Below are 8098 nucleotides of genomic sequence, written 5' to 3'. Positions count from 1 at the left end.
ACTGAGGGAATCTGTCTTACCTATGTTGAAACTCTAGTGTCTATTGAAGGCTTGCAGTTTGCAGGGAAGGTTTGGATGGTAAATTGCAGTTAATTCCAGTCAGCTCTTAGCACAGTAGCAGCTACCCATTCCCCACCACCCAACCCTTTGGCAGGCAGCCATGCACACATTCCAAGAGCAGCTTTCATATAGCTTGCAGATGCCAGGGTGAGTAAAAAGGACCCTTTCCTCCAAATATCAGGGATCTGGACTCTAATCATTGATTGCTGTTTCTGACTCACAAAGGTGCAAAGAGGCAGGTAGCCATTGTTGACCTCTCCCAACTGTTGTATGCCCCTCCTCCTCCAGCTGAAGCTACTTCCAGGGGATTAAAAGGGCTGGCACACCCTACTCCATTTATTTTTCTTTTTCCCCCCTTTTTCAGAGCCGTATATTAATGACTAGACATTCAAAAGCAACTACATATGTGGGAGAAATTAGAAAGTCATCGTGTATGCTCAGGGAAAGGTGCAAGCTTAGAAAAGATCTGAGAAGACCTTAAGTTTACACCTCAGACTGACACGTGACACAGAGGCAGTCTACGACAATTTTAAAAAGCAGCAAACTCTGGGCAAGAGAAAGAATCTGATTTCCAGAGTTACTACGTTATTAGATTCCACGGTCCAGTTTTGAACCAAAAGAAAAATTACAAGATATACAAAGAAATAGGAAAGTATGGCCCATTCAAGGGAAAAAAAAAATCAACAGAAATTGTCCCTGAAAAAAGCTAATGGTGGTGGAACTAGACAAACACCTTAACAAAACTGGCTAGGTATGGTGGCTCACTCAGGTAATCCCAGCACTTTGGGAAACTGAGGCAGGCAGATCACTTGAGGTCAAGAGTTTGAGACCAGCCTGGCCAACATGGGTTTTTTTTTTTAGTAGAAACAGGGCTTACTAGAAACCCCGTCTCTACTAAAAATACAAAAATTAACTGGGCGTGGTGGTATGCACCTGGAGTCTCAGCTGCTTGGGAGGCTGAGGCAGGAGAATCGCTTTAACCCAGCAGGCGGAGGTTGCAGTGAGCTGAGATTGCGCCGTCGCACTCCAGCCTGAGTGACAGAGTGAAACTCTGTTTCAAAACAAAACAAAACAAAAAGACTGTAACAAAACTGTCTTAAAGATGCTCAAAAGAACTAAAGGAAAATGTGGAGAAAAGTCAAGAGAATGATGTATGAACAAAAGGGAAACATCAATAAGGAGGCAGAAAAGCTAAAAAGAAACCAGAAAAGAAAAGAAAAGACTATGGGGTTGAAAAGTACAAAACTAAAATAAAAAATTGAGGAGAGGCATTCAAAGGCAGATTTGTGCAGGAAAAATAATTAGTGAACTTGAAAATAGGCCAGTGGAAATTATTGACCGTGAGAAGCAGAAAGGAAAAGAACTGAAGAAAAGTGAGCAGAGCTAAGGGACCTGTGGGGCACACTCAAGTGGATGAACATATGTACTGTAAGAGTTCCAGAGGGAGAAAACAAGAGGAAAGGAATAGAGAGAATATTTGAAGAAATAATAGCTGAAAACATTCTAAATTAAATGAAAAACATGAACGTAAACATCCAACAAACTCCAAATAGGATGAACTCATACAGGGCAACTCCAGGATACATTACAGTCAAACTGTCAAAGATCAAAGAGAGAATCTTGAAAGCAGCAAGAGAAAAGCCACTTATCACATACAAGAGTTTCTCAGTAAGATTATCCACAGATTTCTCATCAGAAACTTTTGAGGCTGATATACATAAGGTGCTAAAAGAAAAAAAAAACTGTCAAAGAGGAATCCTATATTCAGCAAAACTGTCCTTCAAAAGTGAGGGAAAAATTAAGACATTCCCAGATAAATAAAGGCTGACAGAGCTTTTATTTACCTAACTTGTTATCACTAAACCTGGCCTGCGGGAAGTGCTAAATAGAGTCCTCCAGGTTAAAATGAAAGAAAACAAGACAGTAACACAAAGCGATATGAAGAAATAAAGATCTCATTAAAGGCAAATACATGGCCAATTATAAAAGCTAGTATTAGCCACGCGTGGTGGCTCATGCCTGTAATCCCAGCACTTTGGGAGGCTGAGGCGGGTGGATCACCTGCGGTTGGGAGTTCAAGACCAGCCTGACCAATACGGAGAAACCCCGTCTCTACTAAAAATACAAACTTAGCTGGGCGTGGTGGCACATGCCTGCAATCCCAGCTAATTGGGAGGCTGAGGCAGAAGAATTGCTTGAACCAGGGAGGTGAAGGTTGCAGTGAGCTGAGATTGTGCCATTGTACTCCAGCCTGGGCAACAAGAGCCAAATTCCGTCTCAAAAAAAGAAAAAGGTAGTATTGAAGACATTTATGTTAAGTGAAATAATTAGCCAGGCACAGAAAGACAAATATCATATGATCTCACTTATGTGTGGAATCTAAAAATGTTCAACTCATAGAATCAGAGAGTAGAATGATGGTTAACAGGGGATTGGGGATGGTGAAGGTTGGAAAGATGCTGGTCCAAGGATACAAAGTTTAAGTTAGCTAAGAGGAATAAGTCTAAGAGATCTGTTGATCTATAGGACTATAGTTAATAATAATGTTATTATATCCTTGAAAATTGCTAAGAGTATATTTTAAGTGCTCTTACCACAAAAAATAATAAGTATATGATGTAATGCATATGTTAACTTGACTTAGCCATCTATGATGTATACATATTTCAAAACATCATGGTGTACACAATAAATATACACAATTTTTGTCAATTCAGAAAAATAAATGTTTTTAAAAGATAGTGTTATTGTAACTATGGTTTGTAACTACATTATTTTCTGCATGTATTAAGAGGTTAATACATTAAAAAACAATTATTAAGTTCTAGCTAATGCAATAAGACAGGAAAATGAAAATAAATATCTACAGATTGGAAAGGAATAAAACTGCTTTTGTTTGTAGATGTCATGATTACTTATGCAGAAAATCTGGAAGAATTGACCAAAAAAATCTCCTAGAACTAATAAGCGATTATAGCAGGGTTACATGATACTAGGTTAATACTCAATAGCTAATTACTTTCCTATATGTCAGCAAAGAACAAGTGAAATTTAAAAGTAAAAATACAGTATCATTTACATTAACACCTCCAAATGAAATACTTATATATACTATAAAACAAAACAAAATAAAAACAGAAAATAATGTGTTAATGAGGATATGGAGAAATTGGAGCCTTGTGCACTGTTGGTGGGAATGTAAAATGGTACAATTGCTGTTGGTTTCACTGGGGAATTGCACTAAACAGTAAAAGAAGAACTAACACCAATCCTCCTGAAACTTTTTTTTTTTTTGAGACGGAGTGTTGCTCTTGTTGCCCAGGCAGGAGTGCAGTGGTGCAATCTCGGCTCACTGCAACCTCTGCCTCCTGGGCTTAAGCAATTCTCCTGCCTCAGCCTCCTGAGTAGCTGGGATTACAGGCACCCGCCACCACACCCAGCTAATTTCTTTTTTGTATTTTTGGTAGAGACAGGGTTTCACCATGTTGACCTGGCTGGTCTCAAACTCCTGACCTCAGGTGATCCACCTGCCTTGGTCTCCCAAAGTGCTGGGATTATAGGTGTGAGCCACCGCACTCGGTCTTCCTGAAACTTTTCAAAAAAAAAAAAAAAATGAAGAGGTGGGAACACTTTGTAACTCATTCTATGAGGCTGGCATTACTGTGATACCAAAGTTAAACAAAGGCACAAGAAAACTGTGGACCATTATCCCTTCTGGACACTGGTGTAAGAATTCTCAAGAAAATACTACTGACAAATCAAATTCAGCAGCATATATAAAGGATAATACACCATGACCACATGGTATTTATTCCTGGAGTGTGAAGATGGTTCAACATACAAATCCTGATCAATGTAATACACCACATTCACAGAACAAAGAAAAAGCCCATGATTATCTCAATTAGAGCAGAAAAAGCATTTACCAAAATTCAACATTCTTTCATAATAAAAACACCCAACAAACTAGAAATAAAAACTACCTCAATATAATAAAAGCCATATACTTAAAAAAAAAAAAGTGAACATCACACTCAATGGTGAAATACTGAAAACTTTTCCTGTAAAATCAGAAACAAGGCAAGGATGCCCACTTTTCCCACTTCTGTCAACATGCTACTAGAAAGTTCTAGCTAGAACAATTAGGCAAGAAAAAGAAATATGTGGCATCCCAGTTGGAAAGGAAGAAGTAAAATTGTCACAGTTCACAGGTGATATCATATGTTAAAACAAACAAACAAACAAACAAACAAAAAACAAAACAAAAACTCTAAAGACTCCACAACAGCACTTTGGGAGGCCAAGGCGGGCGGATCACGAGGTCAGGAGATCGAGACCATCCTGGCTGACACGGTGAAACCCTGTCTCTATTAAAAATACAAAAAATTAGCCAGGTATGGTTGTGGGTGCTTGTTCTCAAATTATCATAGTGTACTATATACTCACCTATCTTCTTCGTGTTATGATGTGAGATTATAAAATTTCTGATGAAATTTCCAGAAATAAACAATTCATAAATTGTAAATTACACACTGTTCTGAATATCATGAATAACATGGGCATTGTGCCATAAATGAAATTACCAGAAATAAGCAATTCGTAAGTTTTAAATTACATGCTGTTCTGAATATCACGATAAACTCTCACACTGTCCTGCTCTGTCCCACCCAATTGCAATTCGTCGCTTAGCCATACAGGTTATTAGATCAACTGGCCCAGTATCACAATACTTGTATTTAAGTCATCCTTATTTTACTTAATAATGGCTCCAAAGCGCAAGAGTGATGATGTAATATTTTTGGACCTCAGTTGACTGCAGATAGCTGAAACTTCAGAAAGCAAAACCATGCATAAGGGGGGGACTACTGACATTTAGTCCATATGTAAAGGCCTGAGAACAAGGAGAGCTGATGTCCAAGAATAGAAAAAGATGGATGTTTCTGCTCAAACAGAGAGAATGAATTCACCCTTTCAATGTTTGGTTCTATTCACGCCCTCAATGGACTGGATGATGCCTGCCCGCACTGGTGAGGGCAATCTTCTTTACTCAGTCTACTGATTTAATTGCTAATATTATCCAGTAACCCCCTCACAGACACACCCAGAAGTAATGTTTCACCAGCTAGCTAGGCATCCCTTAGCGCAGTCAAGTTAATACGTAACATTAACTATCACATAAGGATTCTACCCAGTGTTAGGGGAAGCATGGACCTACCAACACCTTGGTTTTTTGTTTGTTTTGAGATGGAGTCTCACTGTGTCACCCAGGCTGGAGTGCAGTGGCGTGATCTTGGCTCACTGCAACCTCTGCCTCCTGGGTTTAGGACATTCTCCTGCCTCAGCCTCCCGCGTAGCTGGGACTACAGGCGTGTGCCACCACGCCTGGCAAATTTTTTTAAATAGAGACGGGGTTTCACCATGTTAGCCAGGATGGTCTCGATCTCCTGAACTTGTGATCTGCCCACCTCGGCTTCCCAAAGTGCTGGGATTACAGGTGTGCCCGGCCAACACCTTGGTTTTAAACTGCTAGCCTCCAGAACTGTCAGACGATAAATTTTTTTAATTTTTTTATTATTTTGAGTCGGGAGTCTCGCTCTGTCCCCCAGGCTAGAGTACAGTGGCACATCTCAGATCACTGCAAGCTCCGCCTCCTGAGTTCAGGCCATTCTCCTGCCTCAGCCTCCCAAGTAGCTGGGACTACAGGTGCCTGCCACCATGCCCGGCTAATTTTTGGTATTTTTAGTAGAGACGGGGTTTCATCGTGTTAGCCAGGATGGTCTCAATCTCCTGACCTCGTGATCCACCTGCCTCGGCCTCCTAAAGTGCTGGGATTACAGGCGTGAACCACCACGCCCAGCCAAATTCTTGTTGTTTTAAACTACCTAGTTTGTGGCACTTTGTTACAACAGCCCTGGGAAACAAATACACCTTCCTTGTTATCCACATGAAAAGATATTCTAGAGTCACTTTGTCTTATTTTAGTCAATAATTGGTAATTTTGCTTGGTTTAAACGTTTTTTTATCCCAGTCCTAGAGTCATTATTCCTTGGAAAATAGAATTTCAAGATAATGATCTGGGAGCAAGAGGTGCTCCCAAATACTGGAGCACTGGACTGGTCATTGTTTGTTTTAGCTTTCTGGGGACAAATATATTTTATAAGATCAAACATTGAGTTTGGGTGGTGGTGGTGGTTGTTAAGAAAAGACATTTCCTGCTCTTGACCTGGAATCAGAATCAGACATTTCTCCACAAAGCACTGGTCTTGAAATCTTATAATTTAGGTACCTAGTGTACTTATTACTACCGTGCTGGTCATTGTTTCTAGGCCTCTTCAGAGCCAGAAGGGAATTTTGACAAAATTCACCAAGATACTTCTAATTCAAATTCAGGACTACAGAATTTGTACTTATCCTCCTGTACCTTACATCTGCATCTTCTTTCTCCCATATGATAAAGAGATTAGCATTATGAACCAGGAGACTGAGTAAATAAGATTGCCCTCAACAATGCAGGTAAGCCTTATCCAATCTATTGAGGGCCTGGTTCTCAAGAACAATTGGGATTAGATAATTAGAACATAATATAATTACTCATATTCTTTAACCCACATTTCACATAAAATTACCAAAATATATTTCCAAACATCATCACCAACCGTGCAAATACTAACAACACTTAAAATTTTTTGGACATTTCTTTTTATCCTTAAAAATATCCCACTATGGGTATCTAGTCAAATTATTGTGTTTGAAAGTCACTTGAAAAAGTTCTTTGTGCGTTATGTAACATCTGGTTAAGTTACTTAATTTTTAGATTGGGGAATTGTTTTTCAAAATTTAAGTTTTTAAAAACTAAGTAAAGTATGTGTTTTCAGTCAAATCTAAAAAACAAAAGTACATTTAAATAACTTTTTTTTTCTGTCTTCTCCACACTCTTCTCTCCCAGTCCTTATAGGTAACCTTTAAAGATATATACATATGGTTTATATTTCCTTTTTTTTTTTTTTGAGAGGGTGTCAGGCTCTGTCACCCAGGCTGGAGTGCAGTGGTGTGACCTCAGATAACTGTAACTTCTACCTCCCTGGTTCAAGTGATTCTCCTGCCTCAGCCTCCCAAGTAGCTGGGATTTCAGATGCTTGCCACCGTGCCCAGTTAATTTTTGTATTTTTAGTAGAGACAATGTTTTGCCATGTTGACCAGGCTGGTCTTGAACTTCTGACCTCAGGTGATCTGCCCTCCTTAGCCTCCCAAAGTGCTAGGATTACACGTGTGAGCCACCATGCCTGGCCATATTTCCTTTAAAAAAAAAAAGAAATAGTAAGCGAGTGTATTACACACATTTTTGTATTTTCTCTTTTCTTAAATGGAGGCAAAGAATACTTTTCTACATCTAACTTTTTTCATTCAGCATTATATTCCAAAGATCATTCCATAGTGGGTATATATATACATTCCTTATTTCTTCTTCCAGCTGCATAGTACTCACCTGTGTGCATGTACTATAGTTTATTCAACCAGCTTCCTTATATGGACATGTGGGACACGGACATATTATATAATCTTCTTATATAAAATATTTACTTTTTGGGGGGGTGGGATGGGTGTTAATGCAGTCCTACAATGAATAGTCTGGGGCATATATCTTTTCTTATAAAGATAAGAAAAGATATATGTATCTGTGGGACAGAGTCCTAGATTTGGCATTGCTAGGTCAATGGGCAAATTCATTCATAACTTTTACTACATATAGTTGGGCACACGTGTAACTAAGCAATCTGATATATTTAATCAATAAATCAGCTTTCAGCTTAAGGAATCATCTCATTATATTAACATACAAAAATTATGCTGTGGGCCAGGCGCGGTGGCTCACGCCTGTAATCCCAGCACTTTGGAAGGTCGAGGTAGGTGGATCACAAGGTCAGGAGTTCAAGACCAGCCTAGCCAAGATGGTGAAACCCCGTCTCTACTAAAAATACAGAAATTAGCAGGGCACGGTGGCAGGCGCCTATAATCCCAGCTACTTGGGAGGCTGACG

Source organism: Macaca mulatta, chromosome 7, assembly GCF_049350105.2.
Source record: "Macaca mulatta isolate MMU2019108-1 chromosome 7, T2T-MMU8v2.0, whole genome shotgun sequence".
Taxonomy (NCBI): domain Eukaryota; kingdom Metazoa; phylum Chordata; class Mammalia; order Primates; family Cercopithecidae; genus Macaca; species Macaca mulatta.
The sequence above is the reverse complement of the archived record's forward strand: the minus strand, read 5'-3'. Positions refer to the sequence as shown.